The sequence below is a fragment of the Emydura macquarii genome, unplaced genomic scaffold (genome assembly GCF_026122565.2).
Source record: "Emydura macquarii macquarii isolate MOO-44397 ecotype Brisbane River unplaced genomic scaffold, CSIRO-AGI_Emac_v2 contig_1253, whole genome shotgun sequence".
NCBI classification, from domain to species: domain Eukaryota; kingdom Metazoa; phylum Chordata; order Testudines; family Chelidae; genus Emydura; species Emydura macquarii.
Window position 1 is genome coordinate 41628536 of NW_027131390.1, and position 20187 is coordinate 41648722.

General features: G+C 47.6%; 1 long non-coding RNA gene across 2 annotated transcripts; it reads left to right on the plus strand.

Annotated features, from left to right (window-relative positions):
• Positions 1-1377: 1377 nt before the first annotated feature.
• LOC137154050 (uncharacterized) lies at positions 1378-19980 on the plus strand. 2 transcript variants are annotated; one of them, XR_010920045.1, is made up of 3 exons: positions 1378-1484; positions 1731-1947; positions 19836-19980. It is a non-coding gene; the product is annotated as an uncharacterized lncRNA (long non-coding RNA). The 2 variants fall into 2 exon arrangements; XR_010920044.1 differs by lacking the exon at positions 1378-1484 and having other exon boundaries at positions 1493-1947.
• Positions 19981-20187: the final 207 nt, after the last annotated feature.

A 20187-nucleotide genomic window follows, 5' to 3' on the forward strand; every position in this document is an offset into this window, starting at 1 on the left:
GTGTTGGGTTTTAAATCATCTGGTGTTGGTCATTGTCAGACAGGATAGAGTCATAGAATCATAGAAGATTCAGGTTGGAAGGGACCTCAGGAAATCATCTAGTCTAACCCCCTGCTCAAAGCAGGACTAACCTCAGCTAAATCATCCCAGGCATGGCTTTGTCAATCCACAGCTTAAAAACTTCTAAAGATGGAGATTCCACCACCTCCCTAGGTAACCCATTCCAGTGCTTCACCACCCTCTTAGTGACAAAGTTTTTCCTAATATCCAAACTAGACCTCCCCTACTGCAACTTGGGACCATTTGCTCCTTGTTCTTTCATCTACTACCACTGAGAACAGCCTAGCTCCATCCTCTCTGGAACCCCCTTTCAGGTAGTTAAAGGCTGCTCTCAAATCCCCCCTCATTCTTCTCTTTTGCAGACTAAACAAGCCTAGTTCCCTCAGCCTCTCCTCATAAGTCTTGTGCTCCAGCCCCCTAATCATTTTTGTTGCCCTCCGCTGGACTCTCCAACTTGTCCACATCCTTTTTGTAGTGGGGGGCCCAAAACTGGACACAATACTCCAAATGCGGCCTCACCAGTGCCAAATAGAGGGGAATAATTGCTTTCCTCCATCTGCTGACAATGCTTCTACTCCATACTGGACTACATGAACTGTTCTGGGTTCTCCAGTCCCACATTCATGTGGAAGCACAAAAGGGATACAAGACATGCAAAGGTCAGGTAAAAAAAGATTGCCCCATGGCCTGAATATGGTGAGTATGGCCTGAATCCATATAAAGTTCCCTGTAGCTCTACCGCATATCGTGTCCTAAGGAGAGTTCAGGTGTCCATATTTGCCAGAAGGCCTGCAATGTGCTGCAGGAGGAAGAGCTGTCGTGATTCAGTAGGTGTTGTACTTCCCATGTGTCACCATTGAGCCAAGTGATGTGGTCTTTTGGAACAGATGCTACAGGAACATTTAAAGGAATAGGTTTGTAACAGAGCTGCCAGATGTTTCCATGGGAGCTCCAAATTCGTTTTATAAATGCCATCAAAAATTCATCCATCAGATACTACCCAGGAGAACATCCCTTTCTCAGCTGCAGTCAGTGGAGGCTCCTAATCCAAAATCCCATTGGTGTAAGAGAAGGTTGTGGAGAAGAGAAGATTGTTTTCCATGCAGTCCCCGTGCTTTTGGAACCAACTTTCCTCTCTCGGTTCATAGCGACCCAAGTTAGTTAACTATCTGGCTCCCTGCAAGACCCAGCTTTTTCCCTGTGTGACAGAGTGTGGAGTAGTAACTCCCTAGCCAGCCCTCTGTCATGCCAGCCCCAGCTAACTAAGGTGCATTAGAGCTGGTTAGGAGGATCTGTACCTGATTAAGGAATGGGAGACAGCTGTCCACCTAACTGGGCTGAGAGGCTGCTTGTACCTGATTAGCAGATCGGAGGCAGCTGCCAGCCTGACTAAGTAGAGCTTATGCCAGAAGAAGAAAAGGGAGGTAGGAGTGCTGGGGGGGAGTGAAGAGGTTCTACCTGTCTCAGGGTGTAAAGAAGCCCCAGAGGTTGCTAGCCCTAGTCAGGCACTATATGAAGGTGGTGGATGCACAAATGCACTGTAAATAAACTGCACTGGTGACTCCTACACCAGTGGGTCTTTGTGTCATTTGTGAGCTAGAGGGTGGCTGAAGTGGAGGGGCCACAGCAGAGCACCCTTATACGTGGGGGTTTGTCTGGGACTCTTCCAGCCAGCACAAGAGTTGGTGGCCTGGAGATGGAGGAGACCCTGCAATGGCTGGTGAAGCAGCAGGAGCTGATGGGAAAGGCCTTGCAAGGCCTCCAGCAATCTCACCAGATGGAAAGGCAGAGGCAGGCCTGGCTTACCTGGAAGGCGGACCAGCAAAAAAGCCTGCAGACTTTGTAAGGGAGCAGACCAGCATCCAACAACAGTTTCTGCAGAAGGTGGTGAGTCCTGTGATGGGGATGGCACCTGGGCACCGGGTTTGGGATTATGCCAGATGGCCCAGATGCCTTCCTCACTACCTTTGAGTGGGTAGCCATAGAGGCAGGATGGGATAGGGAGACCTGGGCCCTGCAACTGGCTTCTTACCTGGCAGGCAAGGCACAAGCAGCCTACATGGCTTTGAGCAAGGGATGGGTCCAAGACTATGAGGCGGTAAAGTCTGCCATCCTGGACCGGGTAGGGCTGTCTGCAGAGAGCTACCACTAGAAGTTTTGGTCAGTGAGGTGAACAGGGGATTTGTGGACTGAGCCACTTGTTGGCTGAAGCCCACCAGCCAGGTGGTGGAGGAGATTATGGATGTGGTGGTCCTCAAACAGTTTGTACAAGGCCTCCCTGAGAAGGGGGGTCTGGGTTAGGCAACACCAGCCTAGCACAGAAGAGGCTGCCATGAAGCTGACTGAAGAATACACTGAAGCAGATGCTCCCAGAAAAACGGGCAGTTTCTATAAGGACCTGGAGGCGGGGGGGAGGAGGCCCAGAGAGCCCCTGCCCCGATGGGGACCAGAGAAGAGAGGGGACGACAGTCATGGAGCCCCCACTGGGGCCTGAGTGATGGTGTGTTGGCAATGCAGCCGACTGGGACATAAAAAGCAGGACTGTCCAAACGTGGGGTGTGGACTGGTGGAGTTCTGTGGCCGGACTTATGTAAAGGGGAGTTAGGAGTTGAGGAGACTGCCCACCATCCCCATGAGGGTGGGGAGGAAACCTGGAGAGGTCTGGTGGACATGGCTTCCACCCACTCCCTTATATGAAGGGGGCTGGTGAAGCCGTGTTGAGTGGTCCCCAGAGCCAAGCTGGACCTGGAATGCATCCACGGGGACACGAAATGGTACCCTATGGCCCAGGTGCCCCTAGAGGTGGAAATGGGTCGGGGTAGTGGAGGGTCTGCCTTACCCAGTAGTGGTGGGTGCTGACTGGAACCTCTTCCCAAAATGAAATGAGGAGGGGGAGGAACCCCACAGGGGGAAATCTGCAGGATTCCCCTAAGGAGGGGGTAGAAACCCCTAGGCACAAGGCCCTGATACAGAAACAAGCCCTAGACAGTGAGACTGGGGTAAAGAAGGAAACAAGGGTCCATGCGGGGGGAGGAAGAGTGAGGAGAGAGGTATGGCAGGAGAGCACAACCCAGGTCACGTAATGGAGGAAAAGGAGTCAAGGGACCACCCCCCCCAGGAGCATCCCCAAGGGGGAGAACCCCAGACACCGCCTGAATGCCTGGAAGACTGGGAGGAGGTAGGGGCCAACCAGGAGCCCTGTCCGGGAGGCATGAGGGAGTATGACGGAGGGGCGGCCGTGGGGTTGTGAGTGGTACCAGGACCTGTGGGTGGCATCAGACCTATGGGGTCAGTGAGGGTTTTGTGGGTGGTGGATGAGTGAACCTCATACGGGAGAACCTGAAGGAGGAAGAGGGAAGCCCCTGTAAGGATCCCTCCGGTAGCGGGAGGAAGGGAAGGGAACGGAAAGAAGGAACCTGGAGGTTCAGATAGGGGGGAGGTGTGTGACAGAGGACTGGGTGGTAATACCCCCTAGCCAGCCCTCTGTCATGCCAGCCCCAGCTAACTAAGGTGCATTAGAGCTGGTTAGGAGGACCTGTACCTGATTAAGGAATGGGAGACAGTGTCCACCTGACTGGACAGAGAGGTTGTTTGTACCTGATTAATGGCTAGGCAGCAGCTGCCAGGCTGACTAAGTAGAGCTTGTATGCTGGCCTGAGAAAGGAAAGACGGGGCCCAGGGGAGTGAAGGGGCTCTATCTGTCTCACAGGGCGCAGAGAAGCCCAGAGGCTGTTAACCCTAGGCAAGCACTGTATGAATGTGGTGGACGCACAAATGCACTGTAAGTAAACTGCACTGGTGACTGCTACACCAGAGGGTCTTTGAGTCAGTTGTGACCTAGAAGATGACCAAAGGGCGGGGCTGTGGCGGAGCACTCTTACACCCTGGCCTATGTGGCATTAGATGGGTGAAACTGGAGTGGACCCTGGTGGTGAGATGATATTGTTGCTGCCGGGACAGTGTTATCTAGGATAATTGCCAGAGCCTCTGCATGTATGACTGTGTGTTTTTTGGAGCTGGGTGAAGGGGCCAAAGAGTGTTGTGTAAATGCTTTTTTTTTTAATTCTACTCTAACATAAACTTTCAGCCACCATCAACCTGAGCCTGGTTTGAACTGGCACCCAACGAGGGGGCGGGGTGAGGCAGGGCGGGAAGTGGGGAAGCATACAAAGGTCTATGGCCCATTGCCAAGCCATTAACCCATTTACTTATCTGTAAAGGGGTTCGCCTGTCCTTATAGCCAAGCGAAGCTCTGGAACATCTTGCCTCAGTTTCCCCTTCTCTCAGGACCCTTTAAGAACTCAACACAGTCCAAAGACATAAGATAAAATTCCCCATCTAAGGTTCAACTTGATTAAGTCCAGGCAAATTTGCAATCAAGTCACTTCTGCCTAGATTCCAGGTAAAGTCTCCCTGGCCTGGTGTGTCTCACTCAAGTTTAGGGTTGCACAGCTCTTCTTCACTGGCCCTGTGTTTCTGTGCTCTCAGTGCCTTCTCCAGCTGCTTCCTTCTGGAGCCTTCCAGCAGCTTTCCCTGGCTGAGAGAGGAACACAAGTAAGTCTGGCCCCTGTTGTGACATAAGACTGAATATATATAGCCTTCCCATAGCTTGTCCTCATTGACTAGGAGCGAGGGCAGCCCTGTTCCACCAACTTTACAAGCCTCTTGGTCCCAGGCCCTTAAAGAAACCTTTCCCCAAGCCTTAACTGTCCCCTGGGAGCATCTTCCTCTCTCCCAGCATCTAGCTCTGCCTTCCCACAGTCTTCATTCACTCTAAAAAGTCCCAAGACTTAAAGGCCATACCCTGAACAGGTATTGAATGACCGTTAGCCCTTACTGCCCTTAAGGGACAGCCACCCTGTTACACTCCCCACTATTTAACAGTGGGAATGCATTTCCGTCTTTATCACTGCACAGATTTTAAGGCCAGAAGAAAGGATTATGATTATTTTATTTGACCTCTAGTGCAACACAGGCCAGAGAACCTCACCCAGTGATCTCTGCAGCTCCTTGGGAAATCTTTTGACTGAGAAAGCTTTTGTCGCCTCCCAAGTGATTAAACCTGTTTAATGCACGAATGGTTTGCCATGGGCCAATAAGACTATGATGTATGAGTAGAGTATTTCTGTACTTACTGCTATAAACCTGCTGAACTTCTTCTTATTAGCAATTACAGTTACAAAGCCCTTTTCTGCTCTTGACAAATATACCTTTAAATATTCATTGCCCTCCTGTTTGGATTTCATTCTCAATCAAATGGCACTTAGCTATTATCGCAATTGGGGAGGTTTCTGTAATGCTTAGGGACGATGCAGAGGAAAAATGCTTTTGAGGTCAAGGAACTGGGCCCCCTGCCAAGGCCTGAATGTGGGACGCATGAATATTAGGTATGCAGGAGACTTCAATGTCCTGACTTTCCTGCCCCGCTATTCCAGCCTTTGGTATAAATATCCCTTTCTGTAACCTCCGTTTCATGGTTCTGTATTTCTGCTCAAAGGCTGTGTCCACATAGCAAAAGCTGTGCCTGAGCTGACTTGAATCTAGCTAGTGCAGAGGTAGCAATAGGAGTGAAGCCAGTGCACCACAGGCCTCAGAAGAAGCTAAGGATGCAACTAGCATCTGTGCTAGGCTTGGACCACCTGCACTGATGCCCACCCTGCACAGTCTTCAGTGATATTGTGACCCTGCTAGCTGGATCCAAACCAGTCTGGGCATGGCTTCCGCTGTGTAGACATGCCTAAGTGATTTTGAACAGGGTACATGATGTGCCTGGGACGTGGTTAAGGTTGGGTCTCGAATGAGAAGCATTCCTGAAAGTGAGAGCAAGCTGAGAGTCATGTAACAGCCTGGTGCTCAGGAGATCTCTGGGCCGATCGTGAGTAAGTTTGGGTAGGTCCCATGGAGGCCTATTCATTCACTCGCACTGAATCTGTTTGAGGACTGAGGTGTTGGTGTCTGGCCGTTAATCATCTTATATCTTAATTCCCGCATGTGTAACATGGGAGCAATGATCCTTCCTGTCTCCCGCCCTTCACCTTGTGTAAACTCTGACCTCTTCAGAGCAGGGACTGTCTCCCTCTGTGTTTGCACGATGGGGGCCTCTCCATGCGACTGCAATACAAATAGCAACACCAAGAATATCTCTCGCCATTTACCTTCAAAGCCAGGCCCCGATCCTGTGTCGTAGTAGACCCCCCCTCCCCCCCTTACCTCCCACAGACATTGAGTGGTCCACCTCCCCTCCGGATTATCCTGTGACAGATTAGAGGTGATTGCATGTGTGGCAATCACTTCAGAGTAATAAGTCACGAGGGAAGGGGGGAGATTGCACATTTGGCCCTTTGGCAATGGGTGCATGGTGCTGCTGGAGAAAACCCTGTCTCTGATAACACTGGATCTGCTGACGCATGACTGCCACAGCGGATGCTGCCCTACTTTGAAAACAGTTGCCATTTGCTTTGTTATAACACACTCCATCTACAGCATGATTGGAGCATCTGAGGAGAGTGAGGAAGATTTTAATTATGCAGCAGTTTCCATGACAACCTCGTGTAGCAATTAGCCCAGCATGATTCTGCCTCCCCACTCCTCTTGCTCTCACTTGTCTGTGGAAAAAGTAGGCCAGTCTAAAAGCCCAGTTTTATTTTACATTGTATTTAAGTAAATTGTGCTCCTTGTGCTTCTCCTCCACACCAGCAGGGGGAGTCTCCACTTCAGTGCTCCAGCAGAGCGCACAGCTATTGAGAGCTGAATTGGAATGACAGCACCTAGTTATGCACCGAGAAGCCTATTTTTTTCTCCTGAGATTGAGTTGTTTGCCAAGGGATCTTTTCAAGTATCTCTACCTCAGTGCAAGGACTGTCCAGCTGCAGCACTTAGCTTGCAGTGCAACCTCTGCCCCGCCTGCCATGGCATTTGGAAGGGCCCGGTTCCACTGTGTTACACCATGCAAGTCAAAGTATTCTGGATTTACGCTGCTATAGCTGAGCAGAAGTCACCCGTCAGTGTGGCTAGACACAGCAAGTCAGTTAGAATCATAGAAGATTAGGGTTGGAAGGGTTGCCTTGTTCAAAGCGGGACTAACCTCAGCTAAATCATCCCAGGCAGGGCTTTAAGCCGAGTCTTGACAACCTCTAAAGATGGAGATTCCACCACCTCCCTAGGTAACCCATTCCAGTGCTTCACCACCCTCCTAGTGAAAAACCTTTTCCTAATATCCAACCTAGACCGCCCCCACTACAACTTGAGACCATTGCTCCTTGTTCTGTCATCTACTACCACTGAGAACAGCCTAGTTTCATCCTCCCTGGAACCCGCCTACAGGTAGTTAAAGGCTGCTATCAAAGCCCCCATCATTCTTCTCTTTTGCAGACTAAACAAGCCCAGTTCCCTTAGCCTCTCCTCATAAGTCTTGTGCTCCAGCCCCCTAATCATTTTCATTGCCCTCTGCTATACTCTCTCTCCAACTTGTCCACATCCTTTTTGTAGTAGAGGGCCCAAAACTGGACACAATACTCCAAATGCGGCCTCACCAATGCCGAATAGAGGGGAATAATCGCTTCCCTCGATCTGCTGGCAATGCTCCTACTAATGCAGCCCAATATGCTATTAGCCTTCTTGGCAACCAGGGCACACTGACTCATCCAGCTTCTTATCCACTGTAACCCACAGGTCCTTTTCTGCAGAACTACTGCCTAGCCCGTTGATCCCCAGTCTGTAGCTGTGCATGGGATTCTTCCATCCGAAGTGGAGGACTCTGCACTTGTCTTTGTTGAACCTCATCAGATTTCTTTTGGCCCAATCCTCCAGTTTTTTAGGTCCTTCTGTATCCTATCCCTACCTTCCAGGGTATCTACCACTCCCCCTAGTTTAGTATCATCTGCAAACTTGCTGAGGGTGCAATCTACCCCATCCTCCAGATCATTAATGAAGATGTTGAACAAAATCGGCCCCAGGACCGACCCCTTGGGCACTCTGCTCGTTACTGGCTGCCAGGTAGACATAGAATCATTGATCATTACCCATTAAGCCCGATGATCTAGCCAGCTTTCTACCTACCTTATAGTACATTCATCCAACCAATCCATACTTCAGCTTACTGGCAAGAATACTGTGGGAGACTGTATCAAAAGCTTTGCTAAAATCTAGGTATATCATGTCCACTGCTTTCCTCCCATCCACAGAGTTATCCTCAATGACTACAAGCTGAGGTGGGTGCTTAAGGGAGGCAGGATCGGGCCTGTCATTTGATGAAGGGCAAAGAAGATCCCATGAAGTCCAGCTACCTTGATTGCACTGGCTCCTCCCTCAACCTGCCCCAGGCAGAGAAATGAATGGATTCCTTGTGCATTAATTCTCAGCCACCTGAGGACAAGGACACACACAACATCTGTGCTACCATGACGTCACCATTGTTAGCAAAATCCAAGCCTTCTGGGATAAATCTGTTCATGGTGCAATCTCCCCTCCCAATTGCCATGCAGACATATCCCGACACATTCCTTGCTGGATTCCTGCCCTGCATATAAAGCCCTGGCCATAGCTGCAGGTAAGATCTCCATGCTCATCCTGCTGAGCTTCTCTGCAACTTCTCCTCGTCAAAGACACCCAACTGTGGGGTCCACACTATCCCTGCTTCTCTTGACTAGCAACATGAGCTCACTGGAAGAGGGGGAAATGCTGTGGCTGAACAGGTGCAGCAAACGGTCATGTTGCAAAAGAGTTCTTCAAGTGAAGGAGGAGCAACTGTGTGACTCTGGGTGTGTGTGTGTGTGTGTGTGTGTGGTGCACTTGCTGCTTGACTGACGTCTGTCGTGTGGTCTGTTTGTTTGGGGGACCGGGCACTGATCCTAGCAGCCTGCTGGCAAGGCTAAGAGCTTCTTAACGAGGCTTTGATTCCCCAACCCCTTTAGCATCCATCTACCCTTAACCAGGGGATGGGGCGACTCTGGGAGAACCAGGGTTTAAAAAGCCCACTCCTAAGCAACCAGGGGCAGCGACCAGGGTAGTTTTTGCAAGGGAGTTTGGGGGGGTGGGAGATACACTTCATTAACATTCTGAAAATTAAAGATCATTACCCCTCCTCCCCCCACTAAAAAACCAACAACAAAAGAGAGAGCTGCAGGAGTAAAAAGAGAAAGCGGGCAGAAGTCCAGCAGCAGAGTAGGGGATATCCAATTTATTGCGCCGAGTGCAATGTGTATGATTACCTGCCCTAAGGGCAGATGGCATATGTGTGCATTTGGTGCAAGGAGCTCCTGGCCTTCAGAGACCGCATACGGGCTTTGGAGACCAGGGTGCTGGACTGGAGGAGCTAAGGGAGACAGGGATGTCCATAGATAAGACTTTCCAGGACCCAGTAGAACGGTCCCACCCGTGGTCTGACAGCCTCTGTGCTGTTGAGGAGGATGAAAGTCTCAGGGAAAGGAAGCATCAAACTGGAGCGAAGGGAAACGATCCCAGAGTTGGGACCCTCCTTCCTGATGTCATGGTATACTCTCACACTGAGGATACCTCGCCGAGGGAGGGAACTCCAGTTATTAGGAAAAGACAGGTAATAGCAATGGGGGACTTGATCATTAGAATCATAGATTGGTGGGTTTGTGATGACTGGGAGAACCACATGGTGACTTGCCTGCCAGGTGCGAAGTTTGTGGATCTCTCAAGACATCTAAACAGACATGTGTGAGGGTGCTGGGGAGGAGCTGGTGGTCTTGGTATCTGTAGGTACCAATGACACAGGGAAGGTTAGGGGAGAGGTCCTGGAGGCCAAATTTAGGCTGCTAGGTAAGAGATTAAAATCCAGGACCTCCATGGTAGCATTCTCTGAAACACTTCCAGTTCCATGCACAGGGCCAGTTAGACAGGCAGAACTGCAGGGCCTCAATGCATGGATGAGGTGATTGTGCAAGGAGGAGGGATTTAGCTTTATTAGGAACTGGGGAAACTTTTTGGAAAGGGGGAGCCTATACAGGAAGGAGGGGCTCCAGCTAAACCAAAATGGAACCAGATTGCTGGCATGTAAAATTTAAAAGGTCATAGAGCAGTTTTTAAACTAAGGGCTGGGGTAAAGCTGACAGGTGCAGAGGAGCACATGGTTTGAACAGAGACATCCCTTAGGGGAGGATCTATTAATGGAGATTCTCTGTATCCTAGTAAGGAGGAGAGGATGGAAAAGAATAAAATATGTGTGTGATCTGATGAGAAACAGTCAAATGAAAGAGTCCCATTCAATTACATCATATAATGGCAGACAGCTAAAAAGTGACAATATTTAAGTGCTTATATACGAATACTAGAAGTCTAAATACTAAGATGGGTGAACTAGAGGGCCTTATATTAAATGAGGATATTGATATAATAGGCATCACAGAAACTTGGTGAAAGGAGGATAATCAATGGACACAGTAATACCAGGGCACAAAATATATCGGAAGGACAGAATAGGTTGTACTGGTGGGGGAGTGATTCTGACCAATCTGTCTTGCTGGAAGATTGGGGGTGAGAAAGTCCATCCTAAACAAAGCTTTGAACCAAGAACTTGCTAAATTAAGTTTTAGATACGAGTTTTCACTTATATTTGCTTGAAACCATTTCTAACTTGCTCCCTTACACCTGCATTCACTTAAAAGCCTATTTTATTTTTAATCTAAACCAACTCAGTGCTGTGTAAACTGAACTGTTGGGTAACTCCAGTTAAAGTAACAAACAGTTGAATATTGACTTCTATACTGGGGCAATGGGACCTTTAATATCTGACCAACCCAGGAGAGGGCTGGACAGTGCAGAACACACGTTTTGGAGAAAATCTGGGGATGGGAGTGTGCTGGGGTCACCCAAGAGGTAGTAACCAAGGCTGGTGGGATCCAGAGTGTCTGGTATGTTGCTGATAAAGCTGCTGGGGTCAGAATCACTGGGTCAGGGCCTGCAGCTGCTCACAGACACTCAGGCTGTGACCTGCAGGCTGGTTGTGAGCAGGACAGATGATGACACAGCCCCTTGCTGGTCTGCATTGCACCCCCACAAAGTCAGAGGCCATGAGGTTAGCTTCCACCAGAATGTTGAAATACTCGCTGTATAACTCAAGCCTCAGCTGACACAGCCAGCTCCTCCTCTGAAATGGCCGCAGGAAATTAGCTCTCGGATGAAGACCAGCAGGTTCAAGCTGAGCCCAGGCAAGAGCAAAGCGATGCTGCTTGGCAAAGGGAAATGCTTACAACTGGCCAGGACATTGTCTGCACCTTCTGTTGAAGGCTCATGGACCCCATTCATCAGAGTTGTGTGAAGCCTCAGGGTCCTGTCTGACTCCTTCCAAAACCTGGATGATCAGGTTGCCTCAGTTTCCAAAAACACCTTCTTTCCCCTCCAACTCGCTAGGAAACTGCATCTCTGGAGACATGGCCACTGTGACGCTGGCTGGATTTGGGGGACCATTTATGATGTTATTTAACATCAATATTTCAAAATAACAATACTTCGTACGGGATAGACCATGTCAGGTACCATCAGACAGGTTATAATTTGCTGAGTATGATGATGTTGTTTATATGTATGTGTCATATTTGTATAGTAAGTTAGCTGCATTTCAACTTGTGCTGTTTCTGGGCAACACCCCAGACAGGATGGCAGCAGCAATAAGCCTGCTTAATGTCCCATCAAGGGAACTCACAGATACAATGAGCCCAAGAAGAAACCCCGGGGGCTACACCTTATGAAACTCAGGACTTGCCCATGTGATCCTGGACTCCATCATGTTTCTGTAAATTGCCACACACAGCATGGCAAAGGGACATAAAAGGCAGCTGCACCACATCCATATTGTCTTCAATCTTGCTTCCTACCTCTGGATCAACTCATCTACAACTCATCTTAAACGAAGGACTGAGACCCATCCAGGTACTGGATGTACACCAGAGGGACTATACAAGCCTGCAAACTCCACAATTCTACTGAAAACCTGATATAGATGGATTTTCAAATCACTTGTGTGGATCGGATTGCTTTAATCATATAACACCTCTCTCCTTCTTTGTTTCTTTCCTTTTTATAATAAACCTTTAGTTTTAGTTAGTAAAGGATTGGTTGGCAGGGTGGCATTTTGGGTAAGATCCAAACTCATTGATCTGGTAATGTGGTTGATTCTTTGGGGTCAGGAAAACTTTTTGGTTGAGAGCATGGAGTTGTAATAACTACTCTCTTTACTGGACCTAGTGACTGATTGGGAGCCAGAGACTGAAATGCAGTATGGGGGCTGTGTATTTTTTTGCAACCTGCCCCGACTTTGGGATTTTCAGGTGGGCGACCCTAGGCACAGTAACTCATGTATTGGTCACCTTGTAATGGGGCCTACAAACCCCATGCTGAGCATGGACAGATGGGGCCGGTGAGTCTCATTTACAAGCAAGGACCTTGATCACGTCCTCATACAGTTGCCAGTCATGGGGGCAGGCACCCACAGTTGTAACCAGTAGAGAAAACAAGGCCTGCTATTAAGAAGAGAGTACAGAGAAAGAAGAGGAGGCAGGAGGGCCTGGGGTGGCAAAGGGGTGACAGGCTGCCTCCAAGCCAACAGCCAGGAGACCACCAACCCTGAAACTGAAGGTCTGATAGTTTGCTGGAGGTGAGGGTCCAGGACTGAGAGCAAATTGAGACGAGTCACTCAGCAGAAGCAGAGACTACGCCAAGAGAGGGTGACACATCTCCGGGCTGGATCACTAACTCGTTGTATCTGATCCCAGATGGGGAGAGGATGTCCAGGCGCCAGGGGTACAGCAGGCAGCTGCCTGCCTTTGGCATGGCTCCGGCAGCTAGGAGCACATCAGGCAAGTCCCTCCTGAGGTTCCCTGTCAGCTTTCAAAGTCAGTTTAAGACTTCAGTCCTAATTTTCAAGGCAATGAATGGATCAAGCTAGATTAAATTCAGTCTTTGCATGTCTAAACTCCCATGACAGCTGTGCTCCTGTGGGACTATGTGGAGCTCAAAGCTCAAGCCAAAACGTGAGAAAGCTGAGAACAAAGCATTCTGGGTCTAGGCGATCCACCCGTGGGACAATCCTTCAGAGGTCAGGCCAGTCTGGAGTCTGACCAGCTTCAGGAGGTGCTGCAAAACCTTCCTCTTTAAGCAAGTCTTTACATCATTTGGGACACCCACAAACTGAACACACCCATCATATTCAATAGCCAACAGCAGGAGGGGTGGAGCCCATGCCCCAAGCAGAGTTTTGACCCCCAAAGGGTCAAAGAAGGGCCAGAGATGTCCCAATTGCTGTCAATTTTACGTGGAAGTTGCTTAGATCCAATGGTGACAGGTGGCAGGACGTACCCCAAAAAGCTCTGTGTGTGAAAAGGCTGCAGCATAGGACCCTGCTTTGAGTGGAGCCTTTTCTTTCCTATTCTCCATTTATGTCCTGTTTATGAAAAGCAGAGAGCTGTGCTTTCACCATCGGGGTGGGATTTGCAAATATGCTCTGCTCCCGTTGCAGCCAAGTTGCACCCTTGAGGCCAGCGTGGAAGAGAACTGCCCCGCAACCACAGCGCCTGATTTAGTCTTAATGATTTGTGTCAGGACTGCGCCTAGTGGACCCCAGTTAGAGATTGGGGTCCCACCATGCTAGGGCACTGGGCACATGTGCAACAGAAAGAAAACCCCAGCGAGCTGACAATCTATGTGATGAGATGCACCAGGTGGATGCAACAGACAGATGTGGGAGCACAAGGTACCAACGAGGAGGTTGGTGCAATTAGCAGCAGTCAGGCACCAGCTGCCTAGCCATTGTCACGTGTTCTGTAGAGGCAGAGAACCCTGGGAGAGCAAGGCTGCTGTCTACACCTTCCCAGAGGTGCAGGGTCACTGCCTCTATCCAGGTCACACCACAAGGTAGTGCCATGGCCTCTCTTCTCCCGGTTGGCCAGGCTAGCACCATTTTGCCAGGATCCTGTCTCTGAGCAGCTCTATACATCCCTTCTCCACCCTGCTCTACCCACAGGTCTCTACTTTAGTTATTGGCTCGATGCTGGGTGAGATTCTCTGGCCTGGCTTACCCAGGAGGTCATGGGTCAGACAAGGTCATCCTTGCACGGATAGAAGAGGACATTGAGTCCCTCTCTTTGTCGAGCAACTTTTGTGTTGCAAAACCAGCTTCCACTGTCCTATTTAATGAAGATTTCAGTTCACATGAGGGAACATGGTCCTTTGGATTTACATAAGAGATTATCTAGTCTGTTCTGTGATAACTGCATTGGTGACATCAAGCTAATTTGCCCTTCTTTTGTCTGCACTTTACTACTACGCAAAGCACACATCACCAAATACACCTACTAGCCAAGCAGAATGGAAACCTGACAAGAAATCCACAAGGAGCTGATGTGGGAAAACACCTGTACAAACAATCAATATATATTTTGTAACAATTTCTATTCAGAACCTTGATTTTACTGTTACAAAAAGACTCAATCTGATTGGCATGCAAAGAAGAACTCCAGAGGCTTAATGACCTTGTTTTTGTTTTAAATTGTTGTAAAACCTTTTCAAAGGATTTCTATACACTGTTCTGTTGCTATTGCATCCTGCTTTTGTTCTTTTTGGCTGGCAAGATATTTACTATGTACCCTCCATTTATACCTACTGTTTCATTGATAACTCTAGAGAGAACTTTTTGGCTCACCTCAGCCTTCAAAAATGTAGCCAGTAACCATGCCATATAAAGTAAATATTTTCCCTTAATTGTACCAGCTCTTTTCACTGGGAAGAAATTCTTGCTAACTTTTTCCCAACAGTAGAAGCTTTCTTATCTCCTAGTGCATGATTTCACCCTATTTCACAGAACAGTAGGTTTTGTTGCGTTGTTTGTTTATGGTTCAGGACTACTCAAAAGGCAGACTGTCATAGAGTGTGTGCCAAGACAAAAGCTCTGTGCTGTGTGAAACTCAGTCTAAAACTTTAAATGGGAAGTGGTTTAGGAAGAAGACAGATCACAAATCCCAGCTGGCCCAGATTTTTGATTCTCTGTTCAATTGTGTGTTCATTAGTAAAACTACCATTTTTAGCAATGGCCGGAGTGAACTGACGGTGGATTTCCTCTTCCAAAAAGAATCTAGTATTCCATATACTATTAACTTACATAAAGGTGACCTGCAAGAGAGATTTATCAAAACTGCGCTTGTAACATAAGAACAGCTATGCTTGGTCAGACCAATGGTCCATCTAGCCCAGTATTCAGTGGCCAGTGTCAGGTAAATTAACAGAAGAGGTAATCCTCCTGTCACCCATTCCCAGTGATCTTTTATTTTGACTTTTGATGATGTATTAAAAAGGTCGTGAAAAGGGGGTTTTCTTTTCTGTTACTTTTAACTATTAAAAACATCAGCAATGACAACTCTGGTATTCTCTGGTTCTGATGGAGGATTTGTTAAGGGTAATGGGATATAAATGATCTCTATCTTAACTGAATGGGTGCAATGTTGAAACTTTAACAGACTTCTTTTCTCTGAAATATTATTTCATCATGGAAGTCAATCAGTGTTAACAAGAACAAATAAAATCAAGTTGTTACAGTCTGATTAAAACCCCTTCCCCTCTGACTGTTCTGCTTTCACTTTTCAGTGTGGCCAACTCTTGTGTATCTGGACATATTGGGGTTTGTTTCTTAAAGCCCCAGTTGCTGGAATCAAAAGAGTGCATGAGAATCCCAGAAAATTTTTTAGTCAGTTTCTAGACTTCATGACTGTAGAGAAAAGTCTGAAAAATTGAAACAAGTGCAGCCCAAACATTCAGAACCTAGAATGCAATCAAAAGAACCCAAAAGGAATTATTTAAGAAAGCTCAGGATTTTAAAGCCAATCTTGAGTTTTTTGGGGGGCCCTGGCTTGTGCTTTTTGAACACTTGAGGTTAGCAATACTGTTGCTTTGGCTTTTCTGACATTGTTTCACTGACTCTCCAGTCACTGTGCAGGGCAGCAGCTTGATCATCTCACTCTTATTTCACCTGTTGAGCCTGCGTGCAAGGCTACGTTCCTAGCTGTGTATGAACATCATCAAGAAATCCTTCACAAGCCATTCTGTACCTTTCCAGCCTAGACAGGACCTGTTATGAAACAAGCAGGCAGCTGTCACGCTGTCTGAATGAGGGGGGCCCTGGGGATGTATTCAGGAGCTCCGATTTGCTCCCTTCTATACCAGTCTCACGTTGGGTGTGTCATGCTGGTTAGATTGGGGGGGGGGGGGGGGTACATTTAACATATGGGTTAAATATCAATATGTCAAAATCATAATAATTCATGTGAGATATGCTATGTCAGGTACTGTTAGGAAGGTTATAATATGCTAAATAAGATAATACTTATGTTCATGTGTGATGTGTGAAATGGAAATTATAGATAATTTGATATATCTGTATTTCAAACGGTGCTGTCTAACGACTCAGACAGGAGGGCTGCAGAACAATAGCCTGCTTAATGGCCCATTAAGACATTCCCAGGTGCAAGGGGCCCAGGGGGAGAAGCAGAGATACACCTGATAAGGCACCAGGACTTGCCCATGTGACCCTGAACTCCATTTTGGTTCCTGTAAAATTCCATGAGCAGCATGCCTGATGAGGCACCAGGACTGGCCCATGTGGCTCTGGACTCCATTTTAGTTCCTGTAAAACCCTATAAACCGCATGGCTAGGGCCAGAGGCTATATAAGGCAGAGGCTTGGGAATCCATTTTGTCTCCAGTCACCAGTCTTTCAGTCGGGAGTTAGGTGTTTGAAGCTATCTACCTCTGAATCAAATCATCTGCAACTGAAGCTGTGAACAAAGGACTGAGGCCCATCCAGTTACTGAATGTATATCAGAAGAACTATACAAGCCTGCAACTCCACAATTCTCCCAGAAACCTGATGTATATGGACTTTTAATCATTTGTATGTATCTGATTGCTCTAATGCTTTAACATTTCTCTTATTGTTTGTTCCTTTCTTTTTACAATAGACCTTTAGTTTTAATTACTAAAGGATTGGCTGACAGCATGGTATTTGGGGTAAGATCCAAACTCATATTGATCTGGTACTGTGGTTGACCCTTGGGGGTCAGAGGGAACCTTTTTAGTAAAGAGCATAGAGTTTAAATAATTGGTCTCTTTACTAGACCTAGTGGCTCACTGGGAGTCAGAAGCTGAAATGCAGTAAAGGTGGCTGTGTGCATTTGTATACTGGCTTCTCTAGGGATTCAGAAGTGCAGTTAGTGGCTGGTTGGGAAGTCTGGCTTCAGTGCCACCCACCAGTGCTGGGAGAATCTGCTCTCCGTTTGCTGCCTGCCCTGACCTTGGCATTATCAGTTGGCTACCCTGGGCACGGGACGGGTCACAGCGGCCATTATCCATCATCTCACAGCAAAAACCTGCACCCAGGCGCCAGTCCTACAGTGAGATGCTCTGAGGCTGACCCCTGCATCTACTGGGAACCCCACTGATTTCTTGCCCATGTCTCATGGCCTCCTTAGGAAATGTTCCCATGCACCGTCATGTTTCACTTAGCACCTCATGTGCCTGTTTAATATCAATTGACTTGATTTTCCATTGGAAGCCAAACAAACCTTGCTGATCTCCCGCTTCAAATGGCACTTCACGCCCATTATTGTGCAACATGACGCTGCCGGATGGGTCACTGCAGTGGAAGATCTATGGAGCCAAAAGCATGAATTTCTACTGCCTGCTCAAAGGCCTGTTCCTATGAGCTCGAAGGTAGTAATGGATTCAAAAACTGCTATGTGGCCTAGCTGCTAGAAGGAAACAAAGAGCTACATTATATAAGCCTGGCTTACAATGGCATTCTGTGTCATTCAGTGTGCAGGGCTTCATCAATTTTTCACTTAGCTTTACATTATATCATTCTAAGTTTTCTGTCTAGTTGTAGTGTTTGTAGAATAACATCAAGTGCAGGCAGAAAGAAATGATGCCTCCGATTCAGCAAAGCATTATGGCACATGTTGATGGCCTATTGACGTAAATGCTAATAAAATGAGGGTCTGAATTTGTCCTGTGGCCTATGGGTCAGGGGCTCTGGGACACTCTTGTTGGCTGAGCTAGTGTGTTAAAATCCCACTCCAGGAGCTAGTCTCTGCCTACATTATGAAATCTGCTATTAGTGCTGGGTTTAAGTACAGCCATTACCCAGTTGTGTTATAACATGGTTTGATCTTGCATGTGTGGATGGTGTAACAGGAACCATTAGCGTCCGCCTATACCAGCTCTCATAATGTGACAGAGGTGAAATCATTTATAGACATAACTCCAATCGTGTGACTGGGGTCAGCAATGGAGACTCTTACCCAAACTCCTGTGTGTTGCTCCTTTATTACAGCTTGGCTCAAACCGTGTTCTAAGGTTAAACAATCTCTCTTCGGCACTCCAATGTGCAGCAAAAGGCAAATATTACAGCTATGCCTGCTGAGGACCTGATTCAACTAGGAATTACTTCAGGGAAGTAACAAGTAGCCTTCAAGTCATGAGCTCAGCATGTGGCAGGATTAGCCTCCTTTTAAATGTATACCCTGAATCCGTGTCATCTGCAGCTTCCTGGGAAGATGTCAGTGGAGCAGCGGGGTTGAAGTGGATGGGTAGGGATGTCTTGTTTGTATGGAAAGTGCCAAGAAACTCATTGCTGAACAAACACAATGTTAAGTGGCCAATTAGCCACAGTACAAAGGTGAGAGAGATTTCCTACATAGGTGAAATCTACCAACCTTGTACATAGGAAACTGACAGCCATTTAGACAGGCAAGTATAGCCCAGCAATAATGCCTTGGTGGGCACATTAAGGGATGTGGGGGTCTATTCCTAGCCACTGACCAGCCACAGGACCTTGGTCAAGTCACTTCCCTGCTTTGTGCCTCAGTTTACTTTCCCCACTCCTTGTCTTATTTATGCAGATCAGAAGAGATTGCCTCTGCCCCAAAGAGCTTACAGTGCCTGCCATAGTAGGGCCCCTCTCTCAAATAGGCCTTCTAGGAGCTGCTGTACTAGAAATACATACTAGAGCACAATGCTTATGGAGACATAAGCACTGCAGCAGAAGCAAAATCCATCTAGGGCCCCTGCAAGTTAGAACATCTGGCATAAGTTGCTGAGCTAACTTCTCTAGTGACAGTTCTAGCTCCTGTCTGGGCAGGGAGACTATCTAATGGAACAAAACTGCACCATCTGTTCTAGCCCAAGACATTCCTCTAGACGCACAGCTCTCAGCTGACCAGAACTGTGCTAACGATGCAGCAAAGGCCACAAAGCATGACAGATAATGACAACTACTCCCAGCCCACATTTCTCCTGAGCCGAAGAAGAACTGCTTCAATTTTGTCTTCATTCCCAGGTCAGACTTTACTGGCATTCACAGCAGTTGCTTCGAGCTCCTGGTATTTGATTTCCCTTCCCCCTGACAAAAGAAGTGACAGCAATCTGAGGGATTATATATTCTTGTTGCTCTACCATCATTCCTAGAAACCACTCTGAGAATAACTGACTGCTGCAATTCCCCATCTGAATACCCAGCAGGTGCACACGGCTGCATACTAGAAAATGGACCACCAGCCACACCAAAACCTTGGGCCGATGCTGAGCTGCATGTAAATTGGCACAGCCTCTCCATGTCATCAAAGCAGTGCTGATTGATGCCAGCTGAGCTATTTCAGGCTGTTGGTTCATTGCACGCTGTTGTTTCTCGACAAGCTAAATACCACCAATCCGTTGCTTAAGTTGTACATGACAAGGGCACATAAGTTAGCTGTATTTTTTTAATTTCAGACAGTGAGCTCGATCCTGCACCTACTGAAATAGCAGCTTTGCCGCTGAGTGGAATGGAAGCTGGACTGAGACCTGTATTGCACAAGCTTGGCTTTGCATCCCTCACTCTTTCTCCTGAAGTAATAAAACACCTCCTTCCTTCCTACCTCGCCCACGCTGTCTTTATTGCTTCTGCATTTCAGCTTCACTGGCTGGCTGGTATCATGCATTTTTAAGCCAGCAACAGTCTTAAAAAAAAATAGAGAGAGATCTCATTTCTTTTTGTTGGTGACATGACTCAAAACAAATGGCAGGTGCTAAACTCTAGGAATCGTGGATTTACATTTCTATCTGACAGGCACCCAGGGTGCTG